The sequence below is a fragment of the Pleurodeles waltl genome, chromosome 6, assembly GCF_031143425.1.
Source record: "Pleurodeles waltl isolate 20211129_DDA chromosome 6, aPleWal1.hap1.20221129, whole genome shotgun sequence".
Classification (NCBI taxonomy): Eukaryota; Metazoa; Chordata; class Amphibia; order Caudata; family Salamandridae; genus Pleurodeles; species Pleurodeles waltl.
In genome coordinates, this window is record NC_090445.1 from 1,707,331,698 (window position 1) to 1,707,350,698 (window position 19,001).

Below are 19,001 nucleotides of genomic sequence, written 5' to 3' on the forward strand. Positions count from 1 at the left end.
ATCCTTTGCAAACCTCAAAATTTGGCTAAAAAAACACATGTTCCTCACATTTCTGTGGCAGAAAGTTCTGGAATCTGAGAGGAGCCACGAATTTCCTTCCACCCAGCGTTCCCCTACGTCTCCCGATAAAAATGATACCTCACTTGTGTGGGTAGGCCTAGCGCCCGCGACAGGAAACGCCCCAAAGCGCAACGTGGACACAGCCAAATTTTTGAAGGAAAACAGAGGTGTTTTTTGCAAAGTGCCTACCTGTAGATTTTGGCCTGTAGCTCAGCCGCCACCTAGGGAAACCTACCAAACCTGTGCATTTCTGAAAACTAGAGACCTAGGGGAATCCAAGATGGGGTGACTTGTGTGGCTCGGACCAGGTTCTGTTACCCAGAATCCTTTGCAAACCTCAGAATTTGGCTAAAAAAACACATGTTCCTCACATTTCTGTGGCAGAAAGTTCTGGAATCTGAGAGGAGCCACAAATTTCCTTCCACCCAGCGTTCCCCCACATCTCCCGATAAAAATGATACCTCACTTGTGTGGGTAGGCCTAGCGCTCGCGACAGGAAACGGACCAAAACACAACGTGGACACATCAAATTTTTTCATGGAAAACAGTGCTTACCTGTGGATTTTGGCCTCTAGCTCAGCCGGCACCTGGGGAAACTTAGCAAACCAGCGCATTTTTGAAAACTAGAGACCTAGGGGAATCCAAGATGGGGTGATTTGCGGGGCTCTGACCAGGTTCTGTTACCGAGAATCCTTTGCAAACATCAAAATTTGGCCCAAAAACACTTTTTCCTCTCATTTCGGTGACAGAAAGTTCTGGAATCTGAGAGGAGCCACAAATTTCCTTCCACCCAGCGTTCCCCTAAGTCTCTCCATAAAAATGGTACCTCACTTGTGTGGGTAGGCCTAGCGCCCACAAAAGGAAATGGCCCAAAACACAACGTGGACACAACATATTTTTTCACAAAAAACAGAGGTGTTTTTTGCAAAGTGCCTACCTGTGGATTTTGACCTCTAGCTCAGCCGGCCCCAGGGGGGGGGGGGGGAATGCCCTAAAATAAATTTGACCCCCCCCTGCCCAGGAGCGACCCTTGCCTACGGGGTCGCTCCCCCTGCGTGACATTGGCGTCAAACAACAAATCCCCGGTGCCTAGTGGTTTCTGCCCCCTTGGGGGCAGATTGCCCTAAAATTGACCAATCTGCCCCCAAGGGGGGCAGAAATGGTCTAAACACACTTTGCCCCCCAGGGGAGCGACCCTTGTCTGATGGGTCGCTCCCCATCTCTAAAAAAACAAACAAACAAACAAAAAAACACAAAAAAAAAATTTGTCCTGGCGCCTACAGGTTTCTGCCCCCCCTGGGGGCAGATCGGCCTAATAATAGGCCGATCTTCCCCCAGGGGGGTCAGAAATGGCCTAAAATAAATTTGCCCCACGAACCTCCACCCCCCCCGGGAGCGACCCTTGCCTACGGGGTCGCTCCCCCTGCGTGACATTGGCGCCAAAAAACAAATCCCCGGTGCCTAGTGGTTTCTGCCCCCTTGGGGGCAGATTGACATAAAATCGACCAATCTGCCCCCAAGGGGGGCAGAAATGCTCTAAATACAGTTTGCCCCCCAGGGGAGCAACCCTTGTCTGATGGGTCGCTCCCCATCTCTAAAAAAAAAACACACAAAAAAAATGTGCCCTGGCGCCTACAGGTTTCTGCCCCCCCTGGGGGCAGATCGGCCTAATAATAGGCCGATCTTCCCCCAGGGGGGGCAGAAATGGCCTAAAATAAATTTGCATCCCCAACCCCCACCCCCCCACCAGGAGCGACCCTTGCCTACGGGGTCGCTCCCCCTGCGTGACATTGGCGCCAAAAAACAAATCCCCGGTGCCTAGTGGTTTCTGCCCCCTTGCGGGCAGATTGACCTAAAATCGACCCATCTGCCCCCAAGGGGGGGCAGAAATGCTCTAAATACAGTTTGCCCCCCAGGGGAGCGACCCTTGTCTGATGGGTCGCTCCCCATCTCTAAAAAAAAAAAAAAAAAAAAAAAAAAAAAAAAAAAAATGTGCCCTGGCAACAAGAGGTTTCTGCCCCCCCTGGGGGCAGATCGACCTAATAATAGGCCGATCTGCCCCCAGGGGGGGCAGAAATGGCCTAAAATTAATTTGCCCCCCCAACCACCACCCCACCACCAGGAGCGACCCTTGCCTACGGGGTTGCTCCCCCTGCGTGACATTGGCGCCAAAAAACTAATCCCCGGTGCCTAGTGGTTTATGACCCCTTGGGGGCAGATTGACGTAAAATCGACCAATCTGCCCCCAAGGGGGGGCAGAAATGCTCTAAATACAGTTTTCCCCCCAGGGGAGCGACCCTTGTCTGATGGGTCGCTCCCCATCTCTAAAAAAACAAACAAACAAAAAAAAAAAAAAAAAATTGCCCTGGCGCCTAGAGGTTTCTGCCCCCCCTGGGGACAGATCGGCCTAATAATAGGCCGATCTGCCCCTAGGGGGGGCAGAAATGGCCTAAAATAAATTTGCCCCCCCCAACCCCCACCCCCCCCTCGGAGCGACCCTTGCCTACGGGGTCGCTTCCCCTGCGTGACATTGGCACCAAAAAACAAATCCCCGGTGCCTAGTGGTTTCTGCCCCCTTGGGGGCAGATAGACATAAAATCAGAAAAGGCCTTCCTAAAAAAATGCCCCCCTGGGAGCGACCCTTGCCCAAGGGGTCGCTCCCTTTTGCCAATTTCATTGAGAAAAAAAAAAATCCCTGGTGTCTAGTGGGGTGTCAAAAGCCGCATTGCAAGCAATCCGGCTTTTGAAACCTGTGAGAGACTTCAAAGGGAAGGAAATACATTTCCTTCCCTTTTGAAGCCTCTCGGGGCCTCCCCCAGTGATTGAAAGAGAAATGCAAAAGCATTTCTTTTTCAATCGCGCTGGAAGCTCTGCTTCCAGCGCGATGGGGGAGACCCTGTGACTAATCAGCGCGCGCTCGCGCGCTGACGTCACAGGGGGGGTTGGGGGGGTTGGGGGGGTCGGGGGTGGAAGGGGAAGGGCTTCCCCTTCCATCCCTGACTTTGGGGGGGTGGGGGGAAGCACACAGAGGGAGCGAGAGCGCTCCCTCTGGGCTGTGTGCCGAGGACGTAGTGGTTACGTCCTCGGCACAGCAGCACTGTGCCGCAGGACATAACCACTACGTCCGCGGCACAGAAGGGGTTAAGTAATAATTAACAAGTAATTATTTATGTATTAATAAATATTTAATTGATTATTAAATATGTTAATTTTGCTACACTGATTTATTTTAGTTAATATTTAAGTGTGAGCTGCTACATTTGTCGTAGTATAGTGTGGGAACTATAACATTTTAATTCATAATTAATTTAAAAGATTAATAATCAAATAGACTATTTAACTGTTTTTAATCGTATACACATAGGCCCTCATTATGAACATGGCAGTCCGTACCGCGCCGCAGCCGGTGACGGTAAAAACCGCCAGCAGAGCGGTCCGGACCGCCAAATAATGAACGAAACACAGGCATCCAGAAAACCCCCCACCGCCAGTAGAGGAGTGCCGACGACAACAGCAGAGTCCGCCCACAGGCCGACTGAAAGGCCCAACCCGCCCATCAAATAAAGAACCACCAGTCCGCCGCCACTTCCGGGGCGGGAACCACCGCCACTCAAAGCCAGGCGGAAATTACCCAAATCAAATGAAACACTCACCAGAGGCCCTGACAACGCGCCAAAGCAGACATGGACAGAGAGCTGCATATCATGCCAGCCCTGCTCCTTGCCATATAGCTCCACGACAGAGATCGTCGACGAAGACGACGATGGTAAGTACCGCAACCTACGAAACAAGGGAGGAAAGGGCACAGTTACATACCCACCCAGCAACGTCCCCCCAAACCCTTCACAGCAGCACCAGTCATACATCCCACAGCAAGCGGTACTTACCCGACACAAGGCAAATACAACTTGACCATAATACATACAAATGCCCCACACCCATAAACAATTAAATGAAATCACAGGGTTCAACAGTGTGCCGCCAAAACACAGGCCACACAGAAATATTTTATTAAAGCTCACAGAGCCAAATACTTCAAACAGGGCCAATGGCCAGTCCGTACGGCTACAAGTGCCATCGGCCACAACGGACCCAACCTGACTCCCAAAAGTGCACAGTACTCCACCTAATGGGGCAACTAAGGGGCATCCAGGCACCTCACGGAACAGGGGCAGGGGGTTGTGGGGTGGGGATTTGCGACAGGGGTGGGCCTTGGACTTTCGTTTTGAAGGTGGAGGGGGTGTGGGCTTGTCCTTTGAAGGTGGGGGATGTTTTGAGCGGGTGGAGCCAGATGGACTAGGCTCTGCTCGGGCCTTTTTTTCTCTGGGGAAGGGGCACAGGAATGGGAAGGGCGGACAGGGGCGGGCTGTGAAGTGGAAGGAGTGGAAGGGGCAAGGAGGTGAGCACGCTTAGGGACAAGACGGGGTGGGCCAGTGGGTTGGAAGAGGTCAGCGCGGGAGAGGAAACGTTTTTTCGGGGCAATTGGGGTGGTCCTGGATGAGGGCGTGGGAGTGGAGGCAGAGGCAGTGGATGTATCTGGTGTAGGGGTGTGTGTAGTGGGTGCAGGTGACTGGACAGTATGCTGTGGTGTGGTGGATGTGTGATGGGTGGGTGTCTTGGTGCGTTTGTGGGTTTTTGGAGGAGGGGGGCTGGACACAGTGGGAGAAGACAGGCAGCTAGTGTGGATGTATGTTGTGTGGGTGTCTGCAAGTCTGGTGAGTGTGCTGCATGTGTCAACTACAGTAGTTGTGGTGAGTTCAGGTGTGGTGTATGTGGTGCATGTATGGATGTCTGCTATTGTGATGAGTGCAGTTAGAGGAGCAGCAACAGTGACTGAAGGTGCAGTGCATGAGGGTGTGGATGTAGAGGGGGCAGACAGGGAGGTGAAAGAGGTGGGCACACTGGGGGAAGTGGATGTTGTGTGTGCATGTGTCTGTTGGCTGTGTGAATGCTTATGATGGAGGTGTGGTGCTTGTGTTTAGAAGTGTGCTTCTTGTGTGTTGATGTGCTTGACTGCGTGTCTGAATGTGTGCTTTGGACGGGTGAAGGGAGTGGGGTGCTGGAAGGAGTAGAGGAGGTTGGAGGGGGGACGGAATGGCCAGGGAAACTGGCTGCTGTCCAAGAGGGGGCCAGAGCCTGAAAAGATCTCTGCAGGGCAGACACGGAACTGTGAATGCCATCCAGATAGGCATTTGTCTGCTGCACCTCTAATGCTAGCCCCTTGATGGCATTGACAATGGTTGTCTGCCCTACAGAGATGGTTCTCAGGAGGTCAATAACCTCCTCTGTAAGGGCAGTAGGTCTGACTGGGGCAGCGGAGGAGGTGCCTGGGGCGAAGGAGACGCCCACCTTTCTGGGTGAGCGGGCACGGGCAACTCGGTGTGGAGCAGAAGGGAGGGCGGTGATGGAATGGGGGGTGGCGGAAGATGTCACTGTAGTGGTGTGGCCACCAGGGTCCGCCACCGCCGGGGAGCCCCCATCGTTGGAGGTCTCAGAGTCACTACCTCTAGTGGTAGTTGCCTCCCCGGCGGAACTCCCCTCGCCCTCCCACCCACTGGTCCCCTGGGTGTCAGATGTCCCTGCCTCCGAGTATCTGTGGGCCGCTGCTTCCCCACTTGCCGTTGCCTCAGCTACCTCGCCAGATGTTGCTGCTGTACCAAACCAACACCAGAGAACAGGTATGGGGAGACAAAACAGGAGAGACACTTGTAAATATCTGAATGGAGGTACATAGTGGCCAGACATACACACACCCAGAAGACACACCCAACAGGCAGCCCTTTCACCAGGCCCCTGACTACTGACCAGAATACTGCTCTACACCCATCCCCTGGACTACCTAAGGAGGCGACGTGTGGGAGACCTGACAAAGACACCCCTTCACCCTTTGGGGACCATAATGTACATGGACACCAGTCAGAGTCCCTGCTTCTAAGCAGCATGAACCCTAAGGCACACACAGACATCCTTCCAGACTGAAGTTTGTGACATGAGTACTCACCCCCTTGTGACTGCTGTGCAGCCTTTAAGTGCCCATCCAGGTCTGAGTACGCCACCACCAGGATACGTCGGATGAGGTGGGTCAGTGCCCGACGGGCACCCCTTCCACGTTGGGAGGACTTCCCCAGCTAGGCTTCACAGATCTTACGCGCCCGCGCCACAGGTCCTCCCACCTCTTTCTGCAGTGGGTGCTCTGCCAGTTGTTGACCCCAGGGTACGCACCTCCTTGGCGATGGCATGCCGAAGTACCCTCTTCTGGTGGGCACTGACCTAAAAGGGTGACACAGATATGGAACACAGAGATCAGGCGCTTGCAAGATAGGCACAGCTGGCTAATTGTCCACTATGTGACGGAGAGTACTCTCAGACTTACAGGCCATAGGCACGCAGCATGCCATGCACCACGGCCCATGCAGGCTCAGAGGTGCAGACATATGTCGATTCAACACCATCAATTACACCCAAACAGTGCCCCCCAAACCCAGACTCACCTGTACTTCTGGCCGCCCGTACAGTTTTGCGTACAGGGGCAGGACCCTGTCCACTAGCCTCTCCAGTTCCTCCTGGGTGAAGGCTGGGGCCCTTTCCCCTGCAACACGAGCCACATCCATTGCCAGAGTCAGGCCACAGCAGTACACACAGTGGAGTACCTGTCCGCACGAGATCAGGGAGTCAAGTGAATAATAGATGACGAAATCGTGCACGTTCCGCGGCGGTGTGCACCGTCTGCGTTAGCGACAATCATGATATGCCAGGATTCCCCATTGGCATCCATGTTAACCAATGACGGTGCGAACGGCGGTAAACACCGCCTTATGGTGTGACGTCAGCCGTTAGCGGTATGAGGTTACTTACACAACGAAAGACCTGGATTACAGTGGGCAGACATTTTGGCAGTAACTAGCATCTATAAATAAAAATGTGCACAATGCAGGCCCTACTAGCCACATGAAGCACCTATGCACGTGACCATTCCGTAATATACCACACATGAAAAACACTGTTCTCTCATTGAGGTGTAGATGTAGATCTAAAATACACACGAAAGTACGGGGTTCTCTAAAAGAGGACGTCGCGGATATTAGCGTAGCCCTGGGTTGTATGTATTCCTATTTGGAAGGGTAATGTCAGTGGAATGTCAGTTGGAAACTGCCGAGTACATATACGGAGAGGAACAACGGGGGGGGGGGGAAAGGGATTTCCTTTTACGGACTAGGTGGTCTCACACACTATATAGTGTCATGCTTCATCATTTGACCACCTAGACCCACCCAGGTAGGACAGTGCCACCTGGGCGGACTCAACCTCACTGTTAAAGGAACAGGAGGGAGTGCGTAAATAAACTTGTTTCTGGAAAGATCGGGATCCAGCTAATCTACTGAAAAAACTAAAAACACCTAAGCAGACACCTGTGAAGAGCAACAAATTTAATAGTGGTGTCTGACTGGTGTAGTTAAAAAGGGGGGTTGGGACACCTCTGTGAGGACAAGGACTCACAGGGTCACCTAACTAATTAATAGCCAACATGTTTCGGCCCTCAGAAGTGAGCCAATGAAGGTCTCGGGGCATTCGTCAGGGCCTAGGATCCCTACGTCTCACGTTGGAGGAAAATACTCTATGTGGAAATCAAAGAGTGAAAAAATGAAAAATGAATGATCTACCTTACCCAAGGAATTACCTTGAGGCGGCCTATGGGGGATAAACAAATAATTAGCACACTGGTGGCACACAGCACTGCAAAACCAACCAATTACACATGTGTCAAGGGGATGCATTCATGCACGAAACACATATGTTCAAAAAGGTAAAATACATGCGTGGAGTGACTGAGTGGGTATATCTACACAAGTGGACAGTCCTATCACTGCAGGGGATTATAGTTCTTACCCTTTTCTTAGAGGCTGCTAGCCTCTGGTATCCAGGAGGGGGAGTGTCCCCTTATAGTCACACACTAAGGGAAAGAGATGAACATAAAGACGAAGTGAGGAGAGGAACAGAAGTAGGCAGAATAGATACAGAGGGAGCATTAGGGGGGAGCAAGTTCCCATTAGGAACCCACTATTGCTGGTAGAAAAATACTGGTTAAGAGAAACCGAAGTGGCTATAGACAATAGACATAAAAAGTAAGATTAAAAGCAATAAGGGCTTATCTGTGCTGCCTGTGATCCGGTATGCCACTCACTACATCAAAGGGGACGCTCGCCGTGCGCCTATTTCGTCCTCTCCTTGGACCGCTTGAGACAAGTGGCTGAGGGAGAACGGTCTATTTATGGCTGTAAGATATTTCAGGTGCGCCCTGTTTGCGCGTTAATTGGAGTTCAATTGAGGTTAATCACCGCCGCGGGCCTCGTTGCGTTGCTAGCCTCGATATGATTGCCGTAATGGCGGGCGCACCGGCAAAGCCGGGGCGCCGGCATGAATGTGATCGAGTGCAAGGGCGGGCCTCTTTACGTTGCTGGCCTCGATGTGCTTTACCGCACCCGCGGGCGCCCCTGCTGAGCCGGGGCACCGGCATGAATGCGGGCGAGTGCAATGGTGGAGCCCGAGCCGGAAGATTCCGGCCCGAGCACCACCAGCGGAAGCCTCGCGTTTCCAGTGGCCGCTGGGAAATGTAGTTCCCAGCGGTCCCGTGGCCCTAAGGGCCAAAAAAGAAAAAAGAAGGATAGGACGAAGGAAAGAAAGGTGGGGGGGGGGGAAAGAGGGGACAAAAGAAAGGGAGGAGGGAGAAGAGGGAACAAAACGGACAGGGGGGGGGGTTGGGTGTGGTTAAAGAAATGCAACCGGGGGGGGGGAGAGACAGAACGGGAAGAAAAGGAAAAGGGAGGGAGGGAGGGGGTGACAACCGGGGGGGGGCAGTAGAAAAAGGGGGGGGGAAAGAGGGGGGAAAAAAATAAAAAAGCCGAGAAAAGAAAAAAAGAGAGAGTGGGGAGGGTTTTGGGGAAGAGAACAGGAGATGAAAGGGGCAAATCGGGAGGGGGAAACGAAGAAGAGGGAAAGAAATAGATATGTAGTTCAAGGAAGGGGAGGCAGAAATGGCAAGCTGACGGAGTGAGGGGGATAGAAACAAAGTAGGGGGTAAAAGAACAGAGTGGTCCCAGGGCAAAGTCCTGTGAAGGATCAGGGGAGGGGGTGGAGAAAGAAAAAAAGGAGGGGGGGGGAGAAAAAGATAGGGCAGAAGCGGACGGAAGGGAGGACTCATAAATTAGTAAGAGAAATCATTTATTGAGTGTGAACCAGGGGATCTCATCATTAAGACCATTGGTGTCCGTGTGTAATCTCCAGACCCAACGTTGTTCGGTCTGGAGCAGTCTCTGTGTCATATTGGAGGACGATGGAGGTAGTTGCTCAATGACCGTCCAGTTTAAGTCATCTGCAGAATGTTTTTCCAGAAGGAAGTGGTTAGTCAATTTAGTAGCCTCTCGTTTACAACGGATCGTACTCCTATGTTCACAGATTCTTGTGGCGACCTTTCTAGATGTCATTCCCACGTATTTAAGGTTACAGGGGCATCTAATCAAATAGATCACGTTTTTGCTGTTACAGTTGGTTAGGGATCTTTGAGCCCATGGAGTCTTAAGGTCTAGGTCTATTGTGGTTGATTTTTTAGTGAAACAACAGACACTGCAGTTGCCACATGGGTAGTGTCCTCTAGGTGGTGGGAGGCCCCATAGTGTGGTTTGTGTCGTTAGGGAATTGTTTTTTTCTTTGGGTCTTGTGTGGACAACCATGTCCCGTATGTTTGTGGCTCTTTTAAACGCATGTAGTGGCTGCTGAAAAGGTAAACCCCCAGATATAAGGATTTTCCACTCATCTTTGATGATTTTCTGAATCTTATTGGATAGTGGGCTAAAAGTAGTCACACACACAATTTGTTCAGTGTCAGACGTCCTAGTGCGTGGTTGTAGTAGTTGATCCCTATTATTATTCCCCGCTCTTTTGTATGCTCTCTTCACCAGATGTGTAGGATAATCCTTGGTTTGCAGCTTACTAGCCAATTTCTCAGCGTGTTTACGGTAGTCTGTGAGGGTGGAACAATTCCGTCGCAGACGTAAAAATTGACCAACAGGGAGATTCTCCCTAAGGGACCTTGGGTGGAAGCTTTGGAATTGGAGCAGGTTATTCCGATCTGTGGGTTTATAATAGACCTCTGTGGCTAGAGCCCCATTGCTTTCATAGATTGATAAGTCAAGAAATGCTAGTTGGTTGTCACCTATGGTCATGGTGAAGTTCAGGAAAGGGTTAGCTGTATTCAACCAATTTACAAAATTCATCGCCTCATCTCTAGTTCCTGTCCAGACCAATAGAATATCATCTATATATCGTTTCCAGAGTTTAATCTGCTGGAAAAACGGGTTGTCATCGTGGTTGACTACCTGTCTCTCAAAGTGATCAACATAGAGACATGCCAAGCTAGGTGCGAAAGTGCTACCCATAGATGTACCCTGTATTTGCAAGAAAAAGTTATCCTCAAACTTGAAATAGTTCCTTGTGAGAGCCAAATGTGCCAGGTCAAGTATGAAATCAGGGGGTGTACGTGACTCTCCTCTATTGGCTTCCAAAAGGTCGCTAATGACCTGCAGAGTGGCCTCCTGGGGAATGTTGGTGTACAGGGATTCTACATCCAGGGTGATCAACAGTTCTCTAGTTGTGTCAAAAGCCACAGAGTCTAATAAGACTAACACATCCGTCGTATCTTTTAGGTAAGTAGGAATTCTTCTGACCAATGGCTGAAGGAAGAAATCCACAAATTGAGACAGGGGTTCTAGAACCGATCCGATCCCGGATACAATAGGTCTCCCTGGTGGGGGAATTTTCCCTTTATGCATTTTTGGGAGAATATAAAAATAGGGAATCCTAGGGTTAGCCTGTATCAGGAAGTCTGCCTCATGTCGAGTAATCCAGTCGTTCTCCATGCCTTTCATCACGAAAAAGGAAATTTCGTCTTGAATATCAGGTGTGGGGTCTCGAGATAAGCGTTTATAATGGTGGGTATTACCCAACAGACGTTCGCACTCATCTCTATACATTTTAAGTGGAGAAATTACCGTTGCTCCCCCTTTGTCTGCTGGTTTAATGATTATCATGGGGTCAGATGTTAGGCCTTTCAGAGCTGAAAGTTCGGCCGTACTCATATTATGGTATGTTTTTTTGGTGGTCCCAGTAAGTGCGTTGACCTTTAGGGATACTGATTTCTCAAAAGCCAGGACCTCGGGGGGCATCTGTCCCGTGGTTGGGCAGAAAGTGGACTTGGGGCGTAGACCAGTGTTTTTTTCTGAGGCCTCGTAATGTTTACCCAAAAAGAACGTTTTCAAGCGTATTTTTTGGAACAAACCCGCTAGTTCTGTTCGGGTTTTAAATAAGTCAATTTTGGGCGTGGGCACAAAGTTTAATAGTAAATATTATCCCTCGGAAGTCCAACACTTTTTCTACTTTTGCATAGACGGGAGTGGGAATAGTAAATGTAACTCCTCCGAAGTCCAGCGCTTTTCCTACTGTTGCACAAACTGGAGTGGGAATAGTGTATCTTTTATTTTCTGATTTAAATACTTATTTTTAAAATTATTGAAATTTGCTTGTTTAATTTTATATTTTTTGTTTATAGATATTTTTCTTTTTTGTAATATTTTTAATAATTTTTCAAGTATATCGTTTTTTATATCTAATTAATTTGGTACTTTTTTAATGTTTAGTACTTGTGTTGTAATATTTTTTATCTTTCATTTAAATATATATAAATATTTCTATATTTATGCTTTTTATAGTAGTAATTTAAAAACACAATTAAAAAAGTATATAAATTAAAATATATATTTGTATTTATAGTGTTACATTACATATATGTATATATATAAACAGAAAGTAAGAGTGTAAGCATATGTGAAATTATTATATGCAGGAATTATGGGGCAGAAACTTAGGTAATAGATGATGAATATAGCCGAAATTGCAGCACAAGGTTGAAATATATATATATATATGAATTATGCATCCCAGATATATTTAGGCATTTCAGATAAAAATGTAGATCCTGATATGACAGGTAATAAGAGTGCCTACATGCCTGAAATTATTGAGTAATGTACATGAGGTAATCCCCTCACAAGGTTGCATTTTAATTATGTATAATAGATGATGGATCTACTCGAAACTCCAGCACTGGAGGGCCAGTAAGGACGAGAAAGGACTAAACAACTGGATAATATGTGTAGGGCTTGAATGAAGGGTTAACTAAAATGAGAAAATGGATGATAAATTTATCTGAAACTATGGTTGGAGGTTGTGGGTCTACTGCTCAGGGGCCAATGATGTTGAGAAAGGACTAAACAATAAATTATGTCTATTGAGGCCCAGTTTAAGGCATGTAGCCAAAATGCATCGCTGTTACATTATTTAATTGTTGCTTTGCATTTTTTGTGAACTTCGACGTTCATTCAATAAATTATGATCACCTTGTATCATCATTTTTGTTGTTGATGGATCTGTGCTGTGCCGCCTTGTCGGTGGTCCACAAAGAGGACCCTGTGTGGAGATATATGTGAGTAATATATATATATTTGTGTGTGTGTGTTTTTATATGAGTATATATGTATATATTTTAAAATATTATTTACAATTATTTATTTTACATAATATTAACATATATTAAAATATTTTAGATTTACTATTTAATACTATGGGATAGATTACGACTTTGGCAGACGTAAAAGGCTGTCTGACGAAGTCCCGACGGTCAGGTTGCCGCCAGTGTGGCCACCTTCCTGCAGGCCCCATTAAGAGTTTCCTGCTGGTCAGCGGACAGAAACGTTGTTTCCGCCCACTGGCCCAGAGGAAACAGACTACAACATTGACGCTGACTCATAATAGAGCCAGCAGCAATGCTGTAGTGCATGGACAGTGCAGGAGCCCCCCTGTAGCCCCCTGCACCCTGTCTCCGCCAGCAGTTATATGTCTATGCTTCCGCCCTGAAACCGCCAGCGGAGAAGGGACTTGTAATCCCCAGGGCAGCACTACATGTAGCGCTGCCCTGGTGGATTAGGACCGCCAGCACTTCCAGTCCCTCCAGTGGAGGAAAACTGGCTGTACTAATGGTCCAACAGTGGCACTACCGCCACAGTTGTAATGTGGCTGTCGGACCGCCACATTGGTCCGACTGCCAGCACCACTGTGGCAGTCTCAAGACCGCCAGGGTCATAATGACCCCCTATATATATAATGAAAATCGATATCTGTATTATTTTAGCGATAGTGTAAAAGATATTTTTGTTCTGATATTTTTTACTTACAATTATAAGCACAGGTAGTCAATAATTTTGTCATCGATATTTTTGTCTCAATATTTGTGTGTCTTGATCTGTGGCAAATAACATGAATTCTATCTTTGTTGTGTTGAGTTTCTTAAGGTGCTGAATATCAAGGTCTGGATGAAGTGCAAGGAGTGATTGAAGTGCTGTTTCATGAAGCAGAGAGACATTCAAGTAGAGTTGTACTCATCAACATACTGCTTCATCTTGATGCTGGTATCAGTAAGTACAGCACCAACTGACTCCATGTAGACGTTAATGATAACACTCAGCCTGGGATGGTGCAGAGACTCAACCTGAGGTGACTAGCACTTGACCGGGAAATTAGCAGAATCAGCAAAACTAGCTTATAATTGAATTGAAAATATACTGTCCATCAGGAAGAAGGTTTTGTCAAGCTCTTCTGTTTCCTTCCATGTATAGCAGCTGGGAAACACAAAGCCACAGCTTGCACACTGGAAGCAACGTCCCACTTCCTTCTCAATGGCTGAGCCCAAGGAAATAACACAACACCCCACTGCTCACTTACATTACATCCTGGCTCCTCAAGAGGCTGGAAAAGCACAGTGGTAAGAAGCTCCGAGGCAGAGAACAAAAATGGGTGAATACGAATGTTGGCCTCGCAGGACACAAACAAAATGGCTTATGTGGTAAAAGGCAGGTGTGACTGAATCAGACCTCCCTGCCGCTAAAATTAAACATTACAAACGAGCAGTTGAATTCAACTATATGGACTGAAAGCATACTGGAACTCTACTAAATCATATTTTGACACTTGTACATAATGTTAGAATATAGTCTGGGCTTAATAGCGCTTCCTGTTCTGTTACATAAAATCTTCAAGCAAAATACAACAAACCACAGACTATAAGAAACTCCAGTCTGTTCAAAGTTTGTTTTCCGTTAACAACACAACTTCCAAAAATACTTCTTTATATTTCCAATGTCCTTTAATGCAATACAAGGAAGCATCAGATCTTTTGCAAAGGAAATCCTACATCCATGTAGCAAGGTCCAGATTGAAGCTACAGTGGGCTATGATGAAAGTTATACCCAAATATTTAAGATGGTTGTCATGTCTCCTAAGGGGTGATTTAATTTTTGGCAGATGGAGTAAGCACCGTCAACATGGCAGAGAAATTGACTCCCATGATAGAGAGGGTACTCTGGCTGCGGTATTTAGAGATGCCAGCTGCCCCTGCTGACGTCTCTAGCATTTCCAGGAATCACTGTCACAGCAGCTCCTAGAAATGCATTGTAAGTTTGACAGATGGCTTTGTCAACATTACGGAGGAATACATCCCAATGCAGAATTTATTTTTGAAAATAAAAAAGAACATAGATCCCCTCGCTATGGGAGCATTCTCCCATGGTGTGCGGGTCATTTCAAAGTTTTCACTGCCCCTTAGCACCTCGTTTTTCATGGTGGTGATGGGCAGTGAAAACTGGCCATGTGTCCACCCAAACTAAATAGGACAGGTGGACACATGACCAAACCTCCGACAGCCCTTACTCCGTCAGAGGATTGTAGAGGTGGCAAAGACGGAGTAGGCTCTGACATCTTTACATTTGAAGTCTACCCTTCAGGGTTGTGGAAAGAGTACTCTGTCACTGTTGCGATGGAGTACCCATTCCGCCAACAAATAAATCAAGCCTTAAGGGAGTCTTCATGGCCTGCTGGGAAATGTAGTTTGTTTTCAGTATGCTGTCCTGCATTATTTTCTCCAAGAAAAGCATAGCCTCAGTCCAGACTTTGTGGACACTCTGCAGGGTCGTCAGCCTTTTCTTTCCTGGGAAAGACCCAGAGCAAGAAGGTTTGGAGTATCTCTTCTCTATAAGTTCAAAGCCTGGACACCAATACCGCGAGCTCTGATGAGGATTTCAGATATTAATATCCCAGCTGCAGCACTGCAAGGGCGCAGTGGACCACAGTGAAACTTATACTCAACATTAAAGATGGCTGCTGCTATTTCCAAATGTCTTGAGAGTTCAGATATCATAGCCAATGGTAGTCTTTACAGTGTCATTGTACAGCATAGTCTCCAAAGATGTGAAGCTAGTTGCCAAATGGTGCTGACATTCTTTGTACACTTTCCATCTTTTGTGTGGAGCCAATGTGAGCACACAGAGCATAAGGTGTGCCAGCTATAACGGACTCCATTCTGGGGGTACCTCCTCCAGGTAATACGTGGTGGTATTCCTACTCCCATAATAGATGCCCATTAAACTCAGATCTAATTCTAGAGGGCTAAGAATAAACATAGAAATTAATGCTTAACAATATTGAAAAGGGGAACACAATGGATGAGGCAAAATGTTAGGTGTAATCACTGAGAAGACTGTATTGTGCGGACAGCCAGTACCTGGAGAAATAAATATTTGGGGAGACAAACCAGAATTAGATTCCAGCAATGAATGGCAAAGATTTTAAGAAGTGTCCCAAAGGGTACATGTACTTTGAGGTAGGAGTAGGCACAACATTCCTAAATAGATAGTAAAAAGATGCTTGCATGTTTTCCTCGATTAACTGTTAAGGAGTCTTTATACATACCTGACAAAACAACCGATATTTGTGGTTAAATCATGCAGAGTGGGTATTCTTCACCGTGTAGACAAACAAAAGCAGGTAAACCACATAAAGAAAGCATGAGGTACCCTACAATGGGCATGGGGGGTGTAGCATAGGGGCAACAGTTCAATCAAGAAATAATATGGCTTATTTTTGGATACCCTGCAGCTGGCATTCCTACAGCACATTTCCTAGAGATTGTTAGACCTGTTGTAGTTTAAAAAGGGGTGAGTGCTATTCTTGGATCAGTTACTTGAAAGGGCAGTATTGTGGCAGGATTACTCTTTTATATTTTTTTAACTTTTCTTGAAAGCAGATTTTTTGTTTTCTTTTTGGGGGCAGGAACTGCTAAAACAGTTTTGTTTCCAGCTGCAGAGGCTGCTCGACCAGGTGACTTTTTGCGGGGTTTGGCTGGGGCGAGTACTATAGAAGCAGTTGTGGCTTTGGTAGGTTTGACTTTGGAAGGTTTTACTGGGAATTTTTCTTCTGCGTCAGACTTGTCTGAGTCAGGTGTCCGTTTGTTGGGTTTGACTGGTGCGAGTTCTATAGAGGCAGTAGTTACTTTTGTGGATTTTACTTGAGCGGGTTTCTCCGGGGCCACTTCTTCTGCATCAGATGTGGTATGGGTAGGTGTTTGTTTGGTGTGCTTGGGTTTAGCAAGTACTATAGAGGCAGTTGAGACTTTGGTGGATTTTACTGGAGCGGGCTTCACTTGGGCCTTTTTTTCTTCATCTGATGTGGCTGGGGTAGGTGATCGTTTGGTGGGTTTGGGTCGCGCTAGTTTTATAAAGGCAGTTGAGACTTTGGTGGATTTGACTGGGGCAGGTTTTACTGAGCCTTCGTCTTCTGCATCAGATTTAGCTGGGGTAGGTGTTTGTCTGGTGGGTTTGGGTCGAACTAGTTTTATAAAGGCAGTTGAGACTTTGGTGGATTTGACTCTGGGAGGATTTACTGAGCTCTCTTCTGCATCAGATTTAGTTGGGGTAGGTGTTCGTTTGGTAGGTTTGGCTCGAGCTAGTTTTATAGAGGCAGTTGAGACTTTGGTGGATTTATCTGTGGCAGGTTTTACTGAGGCCTTTTCTTCTGCATCAGATGTGGCAGGTGTTTGTTTTGTGTCTTTGGGTGGAGCAAGTACTATAGAAGCAGTTGAAACTTTGGTGGATTTGACTGGGGTGGTTTCTTCAGTGCTGGTTTTCAATGGTGTTTCTTCTGCATCAGACCTGACAGAGAGTTCTGTGGTGTACATGACTGGGGTGCGTACTCCACTAGTGTACGTGACTGGGCCAGGTTTTTCGGTGGGAAATGTCACTGTGGCCTTTGCTTCCCAGGGGTACCTGACTGGGGTGTGCGTGGTTCTGTTGTGTACCTTTGTGACAGGTGTCGCTGAGGCACGTCTGGCTTGAGCTTCGGTGGCTATGAGACATGAACGGGTTGTCCGTGAGCAAGTTCTAGTGCAGACAAAGTAGGGGCAAGAATCATGCGGGGAAGGAGACATGCAGACGCCTGTGTTCCCTGTGGCTGAAGTAACCGTGCAGTTCCTATTGGGGAAGATGCAGGTGTCACGTGTGCTGTTCCGGCAGGTGTCCCAGTCCCCTGGGGAATATGTATTGAAAGGGTTGTGGTAACATGGACCACTGTGAAGGTTGCAAAGGCAAGGGTAACAGGGGAAGCCTTTTTCTGGGCAGCAGTTACAGGCCATAATGACGGCTGGGAAAGGTTGGCTAAGCTATGGGTCATCTGCACGGTACAGGGAGAAGAGGGAGCTGGGAGGGTTTAGAAAGGGCGGGAAAACAGCGGGGCCATCGTGCCAGGGAGAGGCCCTGGGGCTAAAGAAGGGCCGGGAGCGCGAGAACGTGTGACGTGCGCATCGACGTAACAAGGACGCTGGGCCCGCGCTCAGTCAGGAAACCAACAACGACGCGGGCAGAGGTGGGAAATTCCAAAAGAGCCTCTTACCTCTCTCGGTCTACCGAGATCCATGTCCTAGAGATTAAGCTGCTGTGTGACATAACCTATTGCTCTCCGCTTGGCCGCCCCCCTGTTCGGAACGACGTGCCGGCGAGCTACAGTAATCAGTCTTGTCGCCCCCTTTCCCCCCTCCTCCCGTGGTACCGCCCGTTCTCGCGCCGCGTCACGCGTCCCGCGTACGCTGGTGTCTTGGTCGGACCGTGTGAGGAGCTCGGAGATTGAGCCGTTTTCCGTTTATGAAAAACTGACGAGTTCGCGGGAGGGAGGGCGTTTAGTCAGCAGTTGTGACGGGTAGCCTGACGGTTAAAATTATCGTAATGTCAGATTTTAATGCTTATGTTTTTCTCGACGAACGCGAGATCTAAGCCGTGCGGCTCCCTCTGCAATCGGTTGAACAAGGTGTGGCTACTTCCACGTTTAAAGTAGATCGCGTAATTCATTTTTTCAGTCAGCGTCCTTATCAGTCTCCAGCTCTTACTCTGGTGGTCTTGCTTGGTCCTAGGTCACAGAGCTGGCAAGTTCTTAGTTCGCTTATTCGTGACATTTACAGACTTTCAGAGCATTTCTGAGTGGCATGCCTAAAGAGTTAAAGACTGTTCCCAATAGTTTATTTTCTTGCAAGTTTCTTTTTGTTCATAACTTCAAGTAAGCACCCTTTCTTCTAATCACTGCAGTGCAATCTGAAAAAAACATGCTTTTGACGATAGCTTTCACCTGGATTCTTTTTACCTGTCCAGAACCAAAATGTGTTAATATTTTTGATGTCTGCTGAAATAGCCGGAAATTACCCCTTAAAACCAGTGACACTCATTAAGACCAAGAATATACTTCATTTGCGATGAGATTTTCATTAGAGATAATTATTTGGACAAATGGTGAAGAATATACATCAAAACAAATGCATAGTGCTGCTTTTTGAGACTATTAGTTTTTACTGACTTCATTATTGCGGCCCCAGGGCGGCAACTGTTCTCAGAGCTGCAAGGCTTATTTTCCCTGCCTGAGGATGTGTTACAGAGAGCGGGCAAAGTTCGGGGCCTCTCGGCTCCACAGGTGTGATACAGCTTGACTGACTGTACTGTCGGCTATAACAAAAAAACAAA

The 19,001-nt window shown here is 47.7% G+C and overlaps 1 long non-coding RNA gene across 1 annotated transcript in view; it reads right to left on the bottom strand.

Annotated features, from left to right (window-relative positions):
* Positions 1–18,085, bottom strand: part of LOC138302209 (uncharacterized) — a 124,530-nt gene extending 106,445 nt beyond the window's left edge. Inside the window, exon 1 of the long non-coding RNA XR_011205339.1 lies at positions 17,887–18,085. This is a non-coding gene — a long non-coding RNA (uncharacterized lncRNA). The remainder of the gene's footprint in view (positions 1–17,886) is intronic.
* Positions 18,086–19,001: the final 916 nt, after the last annotated feature.